The sequence below is a fragment of the Cupressus sempervirens genome, chromosome 9, assembly GCF_028749045.1.
Source record: "Cupressus sempervirens isolate cs-2001-9-10 chromosome 9, ASM2874904v1, whole genome shotgun sequence".
Taxonomy (NCBI): domain Eukaryota; kingdom Viridiplantae; phylum Streptophyta; class Pinopsida; order Cupressales; family Cupressaceae; genus Cupressus; species Cupressus sempervirens.
Genome location: NC_143126.1, coordinates 522,775,751 through 522,797,010, shown reverse-complemented (window position 1 = coordinate 522,797,010; position 21,260 = coordinate 522,775,751).

Below are 21,260 nucleotides of genomic sequence, written 5' to 3'. Positions count from 1 at the left end.
TCCTAGTCTTGAGTGTTTCGTTAAACATTAGTTTTCCTTTGAAAGAGAGAAAAATAATCTAATTTAGGGGTTTTGTTAAAAATTAGCTCTATTAAATGTTCCTACATGATTTCTTAGTTTTAGTGATTTTGATCTCTTCTAATTGGCAATTATAGCCTACATCTAGATATTCGAGGCTAGTGCAACATTGTTGAAAGATTGATAAACTCTCAAGAGATAAACCTACCAGTGATATACATTTGAGGCTACACAATGATGAAGAAAAGGAACCTAAGAGAATAGTCAACTCAGTTAGAGGGGACCCTTCAATATTTAGATATTGAAGGTTAGTAAGCTATACAAGTGTTTTTGGTAAGGAATTCAACAAACTGTTGTTTATTATCAACTCCTCCAATTTGGTTAGTTGACCAATGCTATCTAGTAATCCCATGAAGCATGTCTCACCCAAATCCAACTTCTTGAGTGATCCCCGGCTTGTGACTGGCTGAGGAAACTCTTTCATTTGAGTACATCCCCAAAGAATTAGAATCTAGAAATCTAGATCCTAAAGTTTTATTAGAGTTTTTAAAAGAAAAAGAGGTATGCCATTCTATTAATTTTATTAGAAATGCATTTTTTATATGCAATCACAATGATATATATGGTTTAATTGTGTGTAGAAACTCAAAAACTTAAAAGGCATCTATTTTTGTGGAAAAAATGAGCAGCCTCCAGTCAAAAATTAAGGACTGTTAGAAATGAAAAAAGAAATCTATAAATAAACAATACCAGGAAAGAATCTAAGTGAGTAAATGCATGAAAAGATATTACCATAAAATAGGAGAGAGAAAGCTTCAAGCTCCAACACCATGAGACAAGATATTTGGAAAGGGGAAAGCAAAGAAAACCCCTTGTGATATTATGAATGAGGCATCAAAAGCCTAAGAAGAAAGAGAGAGAGAGAGAGAGAGAGAGAGAGAGAGAGAGAGAGAGAGAGAGAGAGAGAGAGAGAGAGCAAGAGAGCAATTGCTCATACAATAATTGAGAAGAGGAAGAAACCTCATTGTTGAATGAGAGAAGAGGATCATCTCTTAAATAGAGATGCGAGAGAGGAGTTAGAATGTAACTCCCATGTCTATGAATGCCACCATTCATAAGTGTGTGAGGCCAAGTGTGAGATTCCTCTTAAGGAGGAATAATCTAAAATTAGAAATTACAATATATATTTGTCCTCACATATTCCACTAGATGACAAAATAAGATGTAGTGGAAAAAGGACAAAAAAGAAATATATTAGGATTCCTTGGCTTATATCCTAATGTATTACAACAATAAAGAAAGGAGTTCTAACCTTGGTTTATAAATACACCAAGGAAAGATTACAACTTCTAACACCCCCCTTTAATCTTTACTTGGGGCAATTACATCAAAGGGTATTAAACCCATAATTTACAAAAATATGCAACTTAATCTTCAAGATGAAGTAATTTGATTGTCTTCAAGCCATATGGAACATTTGTAGATCCAAGAGAAGTACATGAGTCCATTCAATGTGATCAAGTGGAAGCATAGACACATCTTCATATGTGAAAAATTGAGAAGGTTCCTTGATGGATCACCTGAACAAAAAAGAACAACAAGACAAATATCCACAAGTAGAATGCCATTATATATGCTAATTCAAAATCCTTTTGAATAAGGATAATAAAACTCTCATAGAGAAATAATAAGTAAAACATGTTACCACAAAACAATGGAGATAACCTGATATCAAGATAAAGTATATGCTCAAAAATTGTCAACAAGGACAAATTGAGTAAAAAGCTTGATCAATGCTCTCATGGAAAGTATATTATACTAATGCACAAATGACCACAGACAAGGCCAACTAATGATACTTGCATCAATCACGTGGATATAAACAGTCCACTTAATGAATCATCCCACTGCAAGCTAATGGGGGCGTCCCTCCATAACATGCATGACTCATGATCCAAGCAATAAAGTATGCAGATCATTATCACATTAATATATGAAAATAACATAAAGGAGAGACATGCTAATCAAATTAGAATTATTATGATTTGTGTTAGGATAATCAAAAGAATGGATTATGAGGATATAACAACATATTGCCTTCAAATTGGATCAAAATATCTGAATTTGGAGGGGAAACTCTAATAAGAACATCCTCTTCATTGAGGAACAACATGGAGGGAAACTCCATAAAAATATTATCCTATCAAAATAGAACAGATAGGATCAAATGGAGGGAAACTCCATATAAAATGAGTGCATACCACTATAGGATGGAGGGATACTCCATGGGCTAGATAAGGAAACTATGTATCAGTTATACTGAGGGGACCTACATAGTTATCCTTGAAAAAAATTTGCTCCCTATGCAACTCAAAACAAATATCATATAAATCATGTATATCAATGGTATAAAACCATAAAGTGCCAACATGGGCATAGAACAATGCTATAAAAGCATAAAAGTGCAACTATGGGCACATCAAAATATCAAAATGAAGGCAAATGTGTAAGATTACTCATAATCCAATAAAATGATTTAAGGAAGATCAACTAAATATAGATATCAGGTATAAAACTCCATTGAGGGTAAATATGAGTATTAAATTCATTTTGCAAAGGTATATATTAATTTCTGAATCATTATAGTCATAAATTATATATTTATCTAGGCATATATGTGTGCCCCATATATACTCAAATAAATATACGAGAATAGATTAGTTAAAGAAAATAATCACCTTTCCATACTTAATATTTTGGAAAGTCACAATTTATAAAAAGTCAGAATATTTACCTTGGTGCAAAAATATAACCTCAAAGTAATAAGAACATAAAGTCATGGGGCAAAAAAAGATCTCTCCAATTTTCTCATACTAGGAGAGAGAAAGCTTAGTAATTAATGATAAAGGTCAGATCTGGCAGATAAGAATATACTAAAAGGAGTTAAAAAACTTTTCTAAAAAAAGTTTGAATAAAAGCTTGTAATGAGTAAGAGAAATTTAAAATAGAATATTGCACTTGTCTGAAAATGAATGATTACCTACCAAAAATAGGTTGACAAGAGGCAATAATAAAAGCAAAAGATGCCTCTGTCAAGAGCTAAAAAAAGAAAAAGAATCTTGCATGAAAAGACAAGAAAATGTTACTAGGAATAGTAGTGATATGTTATAGCAGACTGACAAAAGGTGAGAGAGCAGAAATCAGTCTGATTCTGCTTTTAAAATTCTCACCATAATAAGCAATTATCTAAAAAAACTTGAAAAGAAGCAGAGAAATGCATCTTAAGTTGAGGAGAAGAAAAGAAAAGGGTTCCATTGCGAACCCAAAATAGAGTGGCAAATAGTCGTTTCAAAGGCATCTGAAATGCCCAATTGTTGATCTTCACCCATAAAGAGATCTGCCAGGCACTCGATGTCAACAGAGGCACATTTCCTCAGACTGGAGGAATTTGCAATTTAATGGAAAGACCATCCTCGTTGAGAGTGGGAACGTCTACGTAACGTAGGAGATCAAAGGAGAACTTCCTGCAGGAGGCCATGGATGCAGTTGACGGTAAGCCGAATGATTTGGCTTACATGCCCATATTTAGCGGCAGAGGGTTGGGGGTTTGAAAAAGAGTTTGATTTGGTGCATCAACATAAGCTTATGGAGGAGACTAAAGATAAGAAAAATGCCATGGAATCCTATGTATATGATATGCGTAACAAGCTTTTTGACATTTACCGCAACTATGCAACGGAGACAGAGTGGGAAGAAATTTCAAGAAAGTTGCAGCAAACAGAAGATTGGTTATATGAGGAAGGTGACGATGAAACCAAATGAGTGTATATGGAAAAGCTTGAAGAATTTAAAACTATTGGAGATGCCATTGAGCAAAGATATAGGGAGGAGAGAGCTCGTCCACAAGCTGCTGCTGAGTTAATGCACTATATCACTGGTTATCAAAATTTAGCTCAATCTAGAGATGTTAAATATGATCATATAGATCTCAAAGAAAGGCAAGAGGTTTCTACCCAGTGTAACCTAGGGCGTACGCGGCCATGAATTGGAGCTCTTGGAAGGGGCGACCGTGAGAGAATTACTTGCATGACTCCTGGCACTCCAGCTACTTTGGAGATTTCGGGACTAGCATCCCGACACTTAGAGGTTCCACGAATTTGGAACTCACAAACATTATGGTAAACTTGAATCTCACAAAATTGGATGGTGATGGCATATTACCAGTAGTTCAAATCTTCAAAGCAAACAAATAAATTCCTATTTGTTTAGTTCTGGGCAACAACAAAATGCAAAAAAAATCCGAACATGGTTTAGTTCTAAAACCATTTTTCTTTCAATAGAAAATACATTTGGGATAGAGCAGATCTTGCAGGGATTTGATCCAGCGCATCACGTTGATCACAATGTACATTGCTTGCAGATCCATAGCCCTTAAGATAATTTTTTTTTAAAAATGGAAAATTAATCACAATTTTTTTAACAAACATTGATATCAAGATAGAAAAAACCCTTTGGCGGCAAGCCTTCCAAAAGGGGTTAGATGAAAAAAATAATAATAAGAAGAAGTAACCTGCACAAATTAGAGCAAACAGAAGTTAATCAGGTTTGGTGGTAAACCAACCAAACTCAAAAAAAATTTAATTTCTTCCAACTTAATAAGATTAAAGAAGAAATTAGAGAAATCTCTCTGAAGAGTCTCCTTCGAATCGTACCTTCATGCCATCTCAAGTGTATGAGAAATTCCTTAAGAGTGTTGGAATACATGGATTTGGACTCTAGGCTGAGCCAAGACTAGTTTAACCAGCTGAATGAAGAAATCTCCTACTATTTGGTGTTTGAGTAGATGGGTTTTTCTAGTAGCCTAACAGGGGCATTACAAGCTTTCTTCTCCAAGTGAGTTTTTAGTTTGTAAGTTCAAGACTTCATTGTTTGGATGAAAATGTGTTAGACCCACTTGAGATTTTGAAGTGTTACCTGTTTCATGAAAGCAACCCATGCTCTAAATCATGTAATTTTTGTTCGTTTTGACGATTTCATAATCTTGACAACAACACATGGTCATATACAACCCTCCATACAAAAACACATTATGACCCCCCCTACACTTTCTCTATAATTGGGGCCTCAACCTATGGAAATATTACATTTGGAATGGCCTCGAGATTCCCAAATCCAAGTGTTGTTGGTTTCAATAAAATAGGAAATCTCTGTAACTGCTTAACCAAATGAAATACCATGGATGCCAAAATACACTTAAGTTGATGATTTAGCTCATATAGTGCATGGAACTTTAAAATTATGACATTAAAAACACAAATCTAACCATTAAAAACTATATAGATAGTGAAGAGATTCATCGATATACAACAATATGACTTTATTAATATCTCAATCTACATACATCAGGTTTCAAGACAAGCCATGATCTGTAGAACCTTACTCTTAATGGAATCACTCCATATACTTCTTGCATACATCATTCTCCTTGGCAAAGAAAAAAAATTCCAAGTTTCAAGGTTCCTTCACATTGATTACCTTTGGATGATTATATTGTTTCTAAATGTTGATTACTTATTGCCTTACTAGAATCAGATGCCCTTGTTCATTTGATTATGTTCTTCTCTCTTGTTCTATGTTATATATTAATGATCTTGATCAGATTTGAACTTGTCAGCACATTAGTTTTGCACTTACTTTTTTATTAGATTGATGCTTTCATGGATTTTTTTCATGAAAGTTTCCTCTTTGATGAAGACAATACATTTTAACTCTCTCAATTCCCACATATAACAAACAATAATATCTTGACTTTAACCAAATACTAATGCTATGCATAAGATATAAGATATTTAGTACTCATTATAGATGGTACTTGATTTCTAATGCTATAATATTCCTTGTTGATTGCATTTTTGTATCTCTAACAACCAACATCATACTAGGATCTTGTTGTTCCATGCAAAATTTCATCATATAAAATCATTATTCTAGAGGCAACATCATGAAATCATTTAGTTCAAGACACTTATGATAGGTCCCTTGATCCTATCCTTAATCAATAATCTTCAAGGTTTATTGCCCTTATTCAATCACCATATTCACAAGATCGTCATTCACTACGATGCAATGTTTCTCAAGAGCATTAGTTCATAGGGTCATCAACTTAATCATCAATAAATCTTACCTTATCAATAAAATCTTATTCTTTCCATTCAAGGTTTCAAACATATTTATCGATCCAAGATCCTTGTCCAATTTCCTTATAACCTACACACACAAAACCTTTACTCTATTGCCAAGTTTCATTATTAACATACCTTGTCCAAATATCCATTCTAACTAACAAGATTCTTACATTGTTATCAGAAGCCAATCAATCAACTCATTATCATAATGGCATTATAATATTCATTATTTAATACCTCCAATGTTGAATTATATATCTTTGGGCATCAAGCACTATCAAACTCTTACAATATCCTTGAGAAATCAACAGTGAAGTACAAAATCATAATATTGTCTATTACTTATAACAAGGAATATATATTCACTGTTAACATTTGAAGTATGTTAATGAGATTTCATTTAATCTCAAATTTTGGAATCTTCAACACAAGGAAACCTTAGTCCTTCCAATTCATAATCCTTAATGAATTGGTGAATCAAACTTCACAAAAGAATAATGGTCCAAAATTATTGTCAATATTTAGACAATTAAGCTGAAATTTTCATGCAAATTATATTGTTTATCTTCATTGGAACTTCCACCCAAGAGTATAGAGCACCCATTAAATTTTCCTCTTATTAACCTATTTTCATTGTTCATAAACCATTATATAGTATTATTTTGATTAATAAGACTTGTTACAACTAGAAAACATGGATCTTACTATTTTAAGCCACTAGGGCATCATGGCATTCTCACATGGAACCACTTCTCAATGCAAATTCAAAACGAAATGAAAGATTACAGAGTTTACTATCAAATTCCATAATATTAGAATTTTTGACTAGTTACCTAGCGAGGGTTTCAAAAAATTTACAAAAAACATAGATATCTTCCTCATTATTAATGAAATCTAATCCCACTAAAACCACAATGGTGAGGACTCAATGCTCTTTCATGCTATGAAAATGAATCTTTAGAAATAATTCAAATATACTATAAATATATTATGTAAAAAATGCTTTAAATACGCTGAAATAAGTCATATTTATATTTTTTGATAGTTAATTTTTTTGTATCTATTCTATGCACTGGTGATTCTAAGAACCATTATCTTGAATATGTTAAGATAGTAAATCAAAAGCATCTTTGTTTGGTGGCACTGATTTTCAATTAGTTTTAACAGAGAAATAAGTGATCATTGTTATTGAAAAACCCTCAGGTTGGAGAATAAATGTGATCGTCATGTTAAATATAGTGAACTATGGGTACAAAAACCATCTTTTAGTTGTGAAGTATCCTTATCTAAGGGGATCAATGTCATTTCTCTTCAATTGAATCAGGTGTAGAGGTTGTGTTGCATCAATTGGGTACACTACATAATTGAGTGGTATATTGAAACAAAGAAACACAACTTCTACACACTTGATTCCAATAAACAGAGAAAGCACATGGATCCTTGATGTTTGACGAAGATGATTCAAGACTAAAAGATGGTATCCTACCATTCATACCTAAAAAGAAATTTCATGATCTAATATGTCCTTCTAATGCATAATGCTCATCTGTATACATGAATACCAAAATGAGTCATCCTTAGACTCATGTACTCTCATAGTGCATCCACCACATAAGCCATCCCATATGTCCATCATAACTGACATTCAACATCTCATGAAGAGTTACAATGTTCCTTCGTAGATCATAGGGAAGATCTTATATGATATCTTGGAAATTCTTTCAAGGCAATGAGGATGGGATACCATCTTTCGATTGTGAAGCATCCTTATCCAAAGGAGATCAATGTCCTTTCTCTTTAATCAAATTAGGTGAAGAGGTTCCTTCAAAGAAATGGTTGGTTCTATGAGGGCACCGCTTTGCTCAATTTTTGAATAGCAATAGAAACTTGTAGGCCTTTGTACAGAGAATTTCTCTGGTTCTCGAAGTTTTGATGGAACTCCCACCAAAACCAAAGGGAAGGGTTGTGGAAAGGATGATGATTTAGAGTTACCTCCTTTTACATCACCACAAAAGAATGGATCTATACCATCCTCAACTATAAATGTGAATAATAGAAATAGGTTTGGCTAGACATAGAGACATGAAACCAATATCACTAATAGAAGGTGGTCTCCACTTCCATGGGACAATTGTAGTTAAATATCTGGAGACACAAATTTTACTCCTTAATCTTTAAACAATGCATTTGTAATTGAGGAAAACCATGCAAATGGGAATGCAATTCAATCTAGTAGAGGGTTTGTTGTTGGCAATGGAGATTCTAATAATGCAACTCCTTGCCCTATAAAAATTGGTGGGAAGGCATCATCGAATCATTTAGACTGTGGTTCTACTAGCAGTACACCTGAAAAAAGTGTCTCAAGAGCACTGAACAATGGAGCTTCCATTGGCATGGCCACCAATAGTTTTAGATTTCCTACTTCTTAGAACTCAATTGCAAATACTAGTCATGCATGTAAAACTCTTGCTATGGTATTGGCAACACCTACAAGGGTAAATACTATTGAAGTGCCACATTTTGAACTAAAGGAAGATCCTTCATTTTGGATGGATCACAATGTGTAGGTGATGAATTTAATTTTTCTTCTTCCCATTAAGTAGAGTGTTTGGGCTAAAAAGAAAAACTTTGTTTTCAACTTACATTTCCAGCTATTTGTAATTCTAGTTTTATTTCCTTCTCTTTTTCTCTATGTAGTTTCTTCATCTCCTTTGCTTTAGCTTTCCTCTTGGCATCTTTCTCAACCTATAAATATAATAGGTTAGAGAGGATTCTATCTAGAAAATCAGATCATAGAGAATATTACTAGCGCTTGCACTTGCAGAGGGTGCAAGAGTACAGCCGATAGGGTCAGGCTATAATAGTTTGAAAATAGATTGAAAACAAGAGCTCATATATGTTCAAAAAATGTGTGTATAGAAGCATATAGTAAAAAAATATAGCCTACATGCATGCCAAGAAATCCTGAGAAAATACAGGAGAGTAATAGTACATTATGACAATGCTTCATGATCACATCTAAAGATGGCAATAGTTTATGATTAGAGCCATTCCTTCTAGCAAGAGTTTCTACTATTCCTAATCCAATTTTCATTTACCCTTACAACCATTAATAGGTTTATCACTAGTAAAATTCATTTATTGATCAACTAACAAAATAAGGTCATGCATAAAGTTTCAAATAATAAGCACACAAATATTATGATATGAGGTAAATGTTATTAGAAAACCCTAAATACTCCTTTATGCTTCAAGATTTAAAAACTTAAATGAATTGTTGAGAGTAGATAGATTAAATGTCTAAAATTTTGAGAATAGATAAATTAAATAGTTGACATGCAACAATCTAGAATGTTGGTTGCTGACGTGCATACTGTGTAGCCTACAAAGTTTTTATGATCCTTTAAGCAGTCCGACTGGCCTAAAATTGGAAAGGTAGCTACTCAAATTAAAGTTTCTATTTGACTACTATAAATGTTGGGAAGTTGCAACCATCAAAATTACATATCTACATTATTATCACACCAAGGTCCCATAACATAAGAAACTACATGATATCGAAAAAAAACACTGAGGCTATCTGCTCTAGAGCCCAACATCATATGGAGATGCTACTTGTAAGTGATACAAAATGATAGTGTTATCTACTCCACTATCCTCTACCATATGAAGTAACTACCCATTACTAGTCCATAACAACAATGTCATCTCCTCTAAGATCTATCATCATATGCTGGAGTTATAACCAATAATTGCAATTCTACAATTATGCATCATGAGTTTGGCTTACATACTCTTTTGTCTCAGTCTATCATGAGCACTAGCCATACAAGATTTCTTCTCTTTCTATATAAGCTTATTGATACATCAAATGTATCAGAGAAGAAATGACTTCTCACTCCCTACTACTAATTTAGGGTAACTAGTATCCTAGGAACCAATACTGCATAGTATTCTCCATCATTTCATTTACCAGTAACAACATCTAAAAGCATGAAGCCCATCTTTGAAATGATGGAAATGAGTTGCATCACTTACAATTATAGATCTTTTAGAAATATCATGAAGATGTAATGGCACAATTAACCAATGGAGATTCTTCAACATCATTAGGCCTTTTGTGGGGAATGTACCATGGCTTGATTTTTTCCATAATCGATTGTTGCAAAGGGAATATCCCTGGTCTCACATCCACATCATGCAAAACATTTTTTGTCCATATTGATGAGGAATCATTGAATATGATCCAAAATGTTGAATCAAATTAGATATTTACAACTCTTTCCAGAAGCTTTACACTCAAAAAAATTATCATTAAGTACAACAGGAGCTTCCTTCACATCTCAGGCCAAATTCTACAATATTCGCATGAATTTCTTTTTGATGTTGATTATATGTGTCTCTTGCTAAGAATAAATGTACCATACCCTTATTCAATATCTAGCTACATCCAGGGCTCTTTACTAACCCCTTCTCTTTTATCATTGATTTCAACTTGGTTGCATCATCCCATTTTCCAATTCTAGAATAGATACTTGGCAATAAATAAGCTCTAGACTTTTGAGAATCTAATTCAAGGAGAAATTTTGCCACATGTTCACCAAGCTCAATATTGCAACAAATTTTGCTAGCAAAGAGAAAGTTAGCCCACACACTAACAATAGGCTCTAACGACATGTTTATGATAAACTCGTGAGTAGAGGTTGGGTCCATTAGGCTTAAGACTGAGGAAATGTCCATCCTTGTTACAACTCATAGACTTGAAATTATGTCACCAATAAAGAGAAACTGTAGAAGATGTGAAAAGTTCTAGTTCATGGGACATAGCTAAGAACATGAGTACCTTTGAGGAGAAGAAAAATGCGTCCAACTTCTCAGCCCTTGCTCTTAGAATTGGTGCTTAGGAGGTAGGTGATTCATGGCTTCAATAATATCATTATTCACATAAACAACATAGCCCTAAATCCTACTCAAGAAATGACTTTAACATAATGTTGATCAATTCAATTTGGGTTTTTTGTGATTTTCTTTGGGCTATTGTCCATTCAATCAATTTATTGATATTGATTTATTTGCAGTATATTTTAAGATATGAAGGTGACTTGGTGGAAAAATACTATTTCTCAAAATGAAATCTTGTTTGGGAAGTATTGGAAGGTGGGTTGAAGAGAAAAATAGAAATTCAATGGGGACATATCTCTGGTCTTGAGGCAAAATGTCCTCAAAATGGACTAGGCACCCTTGAAATAGAGGTGTGATATCTAAATTGAGCATATTCATAACTTTTTAAGAAATTGAATTTTAGATAAATGCATGATATATGATATATTGTAAATGAATATTAAGTAATGAAATTTACAACTACTTTGCAAGTATAGCTATCCAGGTCACCCATGTTCTTCAAAGAATCTGATCAATAGCCAAGAAAGCACACAATTTGGCAAGCAACCTCTGACTTCACCTCTAGTAAAGCAACTCTCTACAAGTTAGTGAATTCATCCCTTGTATACAAAACTATTAATCCAATTGAATTCTCTATTGCATATCAATTAGAATTGTTCAAATTTCTTTTTGACATAGGATGATTTAGATGTTAGATAGTCCAATAGTGATTTAACAATGTTACCCAATGACTGCTAAAGAAAGATTTGGATGAGTTTAACATTACCCATTTATCAATGGATTTAGTATTAGTTATTTCACGATTTGAAAATTTTGATCAATTATATGTTATGTTAGAGTAGACACAAATTCAAGATCTCTAAGAGAAAGACTCATAATAACTCTTGCCTTTGATCAATAGACTTAAAATTGCCCATTCAACTGTTGAATAGGTTTAATGGGTTTAGACATTTATCAGTACATATCCTAACTAAAATTTCTTATATTATTTTAGGAGACATTTGTTGCATTTTTCCAAAGGATAGCTTGACAGGCATTATCAAAACCTTATTGAATCTAATTCTTTCTTGATGTTGCTAAGTAAGAAAGGTTTATCAAATAGGGGTTCTCCATTGTTTGAGACATGATTTACAAATCAACAAAGTCTTTACTTTAGCTTTTTGCAATAGAACATTCAAAGACATTTTTATTTATTAGCTGGGGAATTTTTTATGTCAATGGTGTTCAAATATTTCTTGTAGATGTGAAAACTACCACCAAGAATAAAGTTCCTTTAGTACACTCGCTGATGCTAAATTGGGTAGCCTTTTGCATTGAGACAAGAAACAAAGCTGCAGTTCTGAGATTGCATAAAGACTATGTTCCAATTTGTATGGAGGTAAATACGATATTTATCTTCTCTATAGTTGAAGTAATTTTGAAGTTGAAATGAATGCGTATACATATTAGTTTCTTAAATATTATTGCATAAATGTTGTGTGAGTTGGGGTATGCATCTCTGTCAGTGTTGACCATTATCTTAATAGTTTTTGTTAGCATTGACCCTTATCGTAATAGTTTTTGGTTTATTATTATTAGTGTCTAGATGATGGATCTCCAGAAGTTAGAGATGCTACATTTTTAGTATTGGAAGCTATGGAAAAGGTATGCTAATGTAAATATATGTTATTTTGGATTTTTTAAAGGTTGATGCTCATTGGACTTGTGGTTTTGCATTAGCTTGTTGGAATGAGACCTTTAAAAAGATCATTGGAAAAACTTGATGAAGTAAGAAAGAAAAAGCTTTCAGAAATGATTGGAACATCTGGGAGTGGTCAAGCCACAACTGCACCATCAACAAGTAATATATGTGACTGTATTACTCTTTCTCAAGAGAGACATGGGCTGCAAGTATTTGAATTGAATTGGTTTTGTTGCCTAGGTTGATCACGAGTTGGACAAGTGGTGGTGTGACTTTAAATTTTGAGGTGATACTTTGGCTATATTTAGGATACATGAAAAATCAAGTCATTTTTTTGTACATTCAAAACTTTAAATTTTAATGGCTTCTTGTTTATTTTCATGGTGATAGCTTTGAAAATCCAGCTATTGAGAAACTCATAGTTAGAAAGGCAAGAATTGGAAATTGAGATTTTCACAGTTTATGTTTCTTAATTTGAAACCTATGTATGATGTTTGACTATCCATCAGCACATTAAAAGAAAAAACATTGGAGCCCCAACTTTGACTTGGATTTTGTGGCTTGGCAACTCAAATCAATACTTAAATTCCTTAAAAAACATAAATTATATGCACAACAGTTACAAACTGTATTTAATTTTTGTAGTGCCTGCCCCTAGTTCACATTTTGTTTTAATTGCCAAACTCTTTTAGGCCAGTTTTATACTTGATGTTTACTAGCATTACTTTCAGATTATCAGATGTTGTTTTACACTCAATTTATTATATGATGAGATGACTTGGTACTCTATATTTCATGCATGTATGATGATTATTCAATGTTTTCAATTATCGATGATGATCAGTTATATGGTTTATTATCACATGTGCTTTCTTATGGATACTTACCCCATACTGCATGTGTATGGTGTGCGCGTTTGTTTTCTTTATGTATGGTGTTTCTGATGTGGTTAAGGAAGGGAGTCGTAGTCACCTGCTAGTCAGGATCTACACGATGCACCACTTCCTGCCATTGTCTATTTAGCTTAGAATATTGTGTCTGTACATGCATGGATTTTATGCAGGTTGCAGGTACCGGGTATTGACTTCCCTGAATTGCTAGGATGAGCGTACCCTATCGCATTATCTCAATGGTAAGAGAGGGGAGATAAACTCTTAAGTCCAAAGCCTAAACCCTTTAGCCAATTGTCCTAATTGATAATTAGGGCAAGTATCTGAGTTAAGTACCCTCCGAATGCATCAAATGATGTTATTTCGTGATTATAACCCTTTTGTTTGATTTAGTATGTATTTTTCTATGATGGGTTTTCGTATGTTGCTTTATGAGTCCTTGATGTATTTTCTATTAATTAAGTTTAATTAAAAGGATTAATTAATGATTTAATTTAATAGAAAATTATTATGATATTTTAATAATTGATTATATTTAATTAATTGAGAAATTAATTAAATAAAAAGAATTAAATTTGGAGATAAAAGTTTTAAGTATAATTTTAGAATGTGATAATATTAATTTAATTTAATAATAATATATATTTAGAGTTCGTTTTTAAATAAATGCTAAATATTATTATAAATTGAATTAATAAATATTTTATCAATTAAAGTTTCTTAAATAAATTAAAAGTGGAAAAGATATTAAATTATTAAAGGTTTCTAGATCGCATGATCTAAGCATGAGTTTAAATATAAAAGAAATTAATTAAAAAGATTAATTAATGATTTAATTTAATAGAAGGTTATTATAATATTTTAATATTTGATTATATTTAATTAATTGAGAAATTAATTAAATAAAAAAAGGAATTAAATTTGGAGATAAAAGTTTAAGGATAATAATATTCATTTAATTTAATAATAATATATTTAGAGTTCATTTTTAAATAAATGCTAAATATTATTGTTATTTAAGTTAATTAAATATTTTATCAATTAAAGTTTCTAAAATAAAGTAAAAAGTGAAAATATATTAATTATTAAAAGTTGTAAGATTGCATGATGCGAGCATGTGTTGAAAATAAAGAAATTAATTAAAAAAGATAAAATAAGAGAAAATTATAATGTTATTTTAATTTCATAAAGTGCGCATGGGTTTAAAAGTAATGAAGATTAAAAATAGAAGTCAAGTGGAAAAAAAAATTAAATAAAGTTATTTAATGATTCATTTAATATGCATTAAAAAGATAAAGCAAAGATTAATAAGAGTTAATTTTGAGTTAACTCAGTTGAGCAAAGAGTCTTCTCGGGAGAATGCACAATTAGTGCCCCGATTTGAGGAGAAAACTCTTTATCACAACTTGGGGGTTCATTTTAAAAAAACGGCAGATATTGGACATGAAGGGGGGACCGTGAATTTTGGAGACAGGAATTTTGGAGAGAGTTTTTGAAAGAAAATTTCAGAAGGAGAATTCTAGGAAAGATTTTCAGAAGAAAGTTATTGATGAGGAGCGAGTTCTCTTACAGATTTTGGGGATTGCGTATTAGCATCAGGTTTAGGTAGGGTCTGGTGTTTTGACCCCTAAATGATTTAAGAAATTTAATATGTTCTGTCTACTTTGTGATTGCAAGAATCTTGTCTTCTTGAGTGTATCATTTCTTCGTTCTGGATCTTTTGCTATTCGTTTTCATTTGTAAATCTAGATTGAAAAATTATTTAGGAACATCCTTCAACAAAATTAAATCGGGATTTAGGATTGTATTAAAATAGAGAAAAGAGAGAATTGATTTGGGGAGAGTTTTGAGATTAAAAAGAAAATTCGTAGGGTTGGAATTATTTTCTCTATTAGATTGCAATTGTTAATGTTTAAAAAATAAATAAATAAATAATAATTATAATTATATATATATATATAATTATATAATTTTATTTAATTTATTTAATATTAATCTTTAAGCAAAAAATTTTATATATAAAAACAAAATCGTTTAAGCAAATATATATATTGTAAAGTCTAAATTTAAAAATTTTAAAAAAAAAAAATTATTTAATTTTTTGGGGAGGCGGGGCCATCACCCCCCCACCGCCCCTTCCTATGATGCCGCGTCGTAGCAAGTACTGTTGCGACAGCAGTACTGCTGTGGCAGCAGGTACTGTTGACGCAGCAGTACCTTGCTGTGGCAGACCGAAGTCTGCCGGCCGGCGGGCCTAAAACGTTGGTCGGCGGGCCTAAAATGTTTTTTTTTATATAATACGTTTAAAAAAAAAAAAGACATTTAGGGGTTTTTTTTTTGTAATATGATTTTTAATTTTTTTTAATTTATTAAAAATAGATTATAATTAATACAATTTATTAAAAATAGTATTATTAATAAATTGTATTCAATTTCTAGAAATAAATTAGTAATGCTATTAAAGTTAGTTTATAATGAATTAAAATTATTAATTATTAATATTGTTAATAAATTTTACTAATATATATTAATAATTAATTAAATATTATTGATATCATTTAAAATTTAATTATTAACTTAATTAGAATCAGTTGAATTAAAGTTATTATTAATAGATATTATTTGATTAAATTGTAGATTTAGATTATTGATTTAATGGAGGTTATTATAGAAATGGGTTAATTGTAAGGGGTAGTTGCAAAAACTTAGTTACTTGAAATAGATGTTAAACTGGAACTTAAATCTTACCTTAACTCAACAGTATATTATCGTTTAGATCCAACTGTGTGATGACTTGTTTTCTATGAGATTATTTTGTTGTCTATTTTTTGAGGTTTTGGGGTTTGTTCTAGTATTGACCAGTTTAGGTTGTTACCAGAGGCTCGGGGTTGTGAATGTGATGTTATGATGATTTGGTCTCGATCTTTCTTAACCCGACCATGGTAGTGTGACGGAGTGCTCTATGACATGATTGTATTTACTAGTTGTTATTGCTTTCAGTCTTCTTGTGTGAAGCTGAGGTGTATGTTTATGAGATACCCGACTTAACCATTTTCGAGTCTCGATCAGTTATATTTGATAACCATTTTTGAGTCATCGATCAGTTATACTTGGATTACTTTCGGTCGGTTGAGAGGACTGAAGTGTTTGTTATGTTCTTGATGAAGTCATGTGTTGACTTGACCATTTTGGAGTCTTTGATCAGTATTGTGATTTATTATTGGGATACTTTCTGGTTGCTCATTGGAGAACCATTGGATTTTGTGATTTATTATTGATGCCTTCAGTTGCTGATAGAGAACTATTGTGATCATATGATTATTATTTGATGCTTTCATTCGCTTATATAGGACTAAGGTGATTTTATTATGATTATTTGATTTGTGAATTCATGAGCCTAGGGTAGGTTATCTATGTGTAGTGTCGGGAAGTGGCTTGCAATGGGGATCGGGGCCCTAAGAGGCTGCCTGGAGTAACCCATTGTAAGTTGTTTTAACAAGTGAAAACATCTCACCTAAATACTGACTTAAATGAACTTAATAAGATAATTGTATGTTATCTCCCATGCCTTGAGTGCTAGTACAGGCTAGGATGGGGTAGAGAGAACGCTTGGTTATGACCTTGCATTCTGCAGTATGCCTCGTCAGTACGAGAGGATACTAGTGGCCACAGGAATCACTAGGAACCCGAGATTCCTAAGGGATTTCTCGGGTAACTTCTACGTGACTTTTGTGATGACACTTTCCCGCTTGCATAGCAGGTTTCCTACGTGTCTTTGTGGTGCCTCTGGGTCTAGATGTCTATCTATGTTGGAACCTTTGCGTTAGTGTACTTTTAGGATTTCCCAGACTTAGAGAGTACTTGTGTTTTGTGTTTGATACCTTGTTTGGGACTTGAGACTATCTCCTCAGCGTGGTGGGAGTGGACCATTTAGGTTCCACGCGGTCAGGTGGTAGTGCTTTTTACTCTTACCATTGAGATCCATCTGTGGTCACCGTGGCTGGAGCTTTCTTGGTTGACATTTACCTTCACTATGTTCTTGGATTATTATGATGGATGGTTAGATTTTATGATAGATGTTTTATCATTATGGATGTATGGATGTATCAGGTATGTTATTAGTTTCATTTATTTTACTGTACTTTGTATCATGGATCTGAGGATGATGTATCTTTATCTTTACATATGTATATTCTTTTAAGCCTTTCATACCCTGTGACATGTACAGTGGATGATTGAGCATTCCGAATTAATTTGCCAAGAGGCATTCAGAGCAAATGTATATTATGGACATTGGACTTTCTGATTATTCTTTCATATGTATGTGGTAGTTGTTAGACTTAGAATTAATTAAATTTAAATGCGACTCAACATCTTGGGATCCTTAAGGAATGTAACTTGTGATGTATGTTTGTTGATGATTACATGTTATTGCTTTCGCTACTATGTGTTTGATGTGTATGTTATACATTCTTACCTTAAAAAAAAAAAAAAAAAGTTTAGCAAACTTAGTGAAAGTCTAGGTTAATTCTTTTGGATCCCTTGGCGGGGCGTTACAATTTTAAGCACTGGTTAGACCATAGGGAAACAATCTATTGTGTTCTGTTTGGGCATGTTTTTACTTTAGGAGGTTTTAATTTATATCAAATTAATTAATTGATGTTAGGACTTGTATGTTACTAAAGTAGTCTTTAGAATAGTGATGATGAGTTATTACCTAAGTCACAAGGTACGAATTCAGATTCTTGTCGATCACAAAATTCAGATCAAAATTCTTATTTCATTTTTTGGGGAAAATTGAAGTGAAGTAAGCTTTTCCTTTTCTCATTTTTTCAGTCTAATTGTAATGCAAGCTACTCCTTTATTTTTACAACAATTATAGAAAATATTAGTCCATCTTTATGTTTTGTGTCTAGTTTTTCCCTCGTCATAGATGTAACTTTTATAAGTGCTTGACATCTGTATACTTATACAAAAAATAAGTAAAAAAGGATCATTGTCATTGAAGTTTGATATAAATTTTTTTGGACTCATATTCTCTAGTTGAAGTGATTGGAAGCTACCTTGATGGGTGCCTTGAGAAGGGAAAATGTGGCTAAAACTACATCAAGGAATCTTGAAGCTAAGATTGAATACTTAAATTGACAGGTATGACCAAAGATGATCCATTTAATTTTTTCTATGAGTTCATATGCTTTCAATAGTCAATTTGTGAGTTTAGAAGAAATGGTTAGAACCCACAAGTTTAATGTTTCAAAGTTAAATAATAATAAAAATTCTTCTAATCACATCCAAGGCCCTTGAGAAATCACCTTTTTAATAAAGTTGAATGAAAGCTAATTGGGATGTCGCTTTTCTACTAGAAAGTAAATTGAATACTATTTGAATATATTTTTTTAATGAACTTGGTTTGTGATGACTACCCTATAAGTGGTTGAAAATGTTTTTTGTATTTGTTAGATTGTTTTGCATTCCCATAGAGTAGTGTATTCTCAACAAAGTTATACTTACTGGTAGAATGTGCCTGATAGGATCATGGAAGAGAAGAAAATAATTTTCTATCCGAATCTTAAATTTTAATCAAAGAAGAGTTTTATCTAGTTGCTGAGTTTTAATTATCATGCCTCCATAAAGCCCTACTTAATTGTGAAATGTGCATAAGAGGTACAATAGAGAGAGGAGGATACCCAAAGTAGTTTGCAATCTAATTTTGGACTTGCAACATTTTACAATCTTGATCACAAGCAGCCTATGCTAGTCGAGTGGTGACACTTTTGTATCATCCTCCAAAACTTTTGTTAGGTGCTACAGATTATGGTGTAGGTTTTGATCTCTAGAGTGTAGGTTGCATACTTGCTAAGCTACTTTTAGGAAAGCCAATATTGTCTGAATGTACACAGCTAATTGTAGAAGTCAACTTAGGGTTCTATTTCTCTAGTTGATATTCTTGATTACATCATGCATAGATAGTAACCTATGTTTAAATAATTTTGTGAACTAATTGATCCAAGTTTGTATGTTTAATTATACATGCCATACTGTATGGAAATAAGTAGGATTGTATTTTGATTTACAATTTTCCTCCTGCACAATGAGTCATGATTACTGAAGGTTGCCCAACACTATTTGGGTTCAATTTATTGAACAAAATTGAAAATAATAGCAAGAGTTCTGATCTTATCACATCTTCAGAGGTTTTTTTAAATATTTTCATCTATTTATAGCTATATTCGTATTTGTGTATAACGTGCTAACTCCAGTGGTACTTCTAATTTTCTCATTTCACTGAGTTTGAAGCATATACATATGCTTTACCAGCAACATGTCTTGTATGGTAGAAAAAACTCCTTAAGTTTCTAGTTATGATGCCCTTGATTGTCATAGCACATAAACCAATTTAGGAGAGAATCTAGAAATTGCCCTAATTAGCGTACTATTTTTGGATTGTGCAAAACACAATGGATTTTTACAAAAAAATAGCAATTGTTCTTCATGATCTTCATCTCCATTTCTATAAAACCACAAAAAATTTGGTTTAAAAAAGTGTGTTTTGCATAGTTGAATTTGTTTACCTTACTAAGAATAATTTCAACATCATCAAATCTTAATACACTTTCTTTCTTGCCAACTTGTTGTAGCCATAACTATGCATCCTTGTAATTATTTTATACTTTTGGTGGATAGGTAGGTAGGTAAAACAATTGAAGAACTTTAGCACTTGTCCTATATCCTCACTTGCCATAATATGACCAATTTTTTTTTATAGGTAATGGGTTGAAGTCTAGTTTATTCATTATTTTATTATTTGTTGAAATTAATTATTATTATGTGTTAAGTTTGAGGAGACTTGAACCCAAGTCTCCCATATGAGAGGCTACCTATTTACCATTGGTGGATGTTATCTAGATCAAACAAATATCAGCTATATAAGCCTTATATCTAGACTGCTTCAGATAATGGAGATAAATTTATATAAACAATTATATCTGTTATGTCAATTTTAGTAATATCAACAATGCTCTTAGAATAATAGAATCAAATTTAGGATGGTAAGAAGTTTGATATGTTTATGATTCGTCTCTTTATGCATAAATGTCAATTTGTTCCATGCTATATCAAGCAATTGTTTCTTATCTAAGCCATTTGATTTGCAACCTTTTAAATCTCTGCAGAGATAAAGTTGGAGTAGGAGAATTTTTCTTCTCAAAGGTGTCCTCTCATTGTAAAGTATCCATTCCATTATTTGTGTCCATTCCATTATCTGGTCAGATAATGGAATGGACACTTTACAATGAGAGGACACCTTTGAGAAGAAAAATTCTCCTACTCCAACTTTATCTCTGTAGAGATTTAAAAGGTTGCAAATTAAATGGCTTAGATAAGAAACAATAGTTTGATACAGCATAAAAATTTTCTTGACCAAACATTGGTGGAAATTTCAACGAATTCTTGATAGTTTTCTACCAAGAATTGGTTGAATTTTCCACCAATTATAAAAAAATTTGACCAAATATTGGTGGAAATTTTGACCAATTCTTGATAGTTTTCTACCAAGAATTGGTCAAAATTTCCACCAATTCTAAA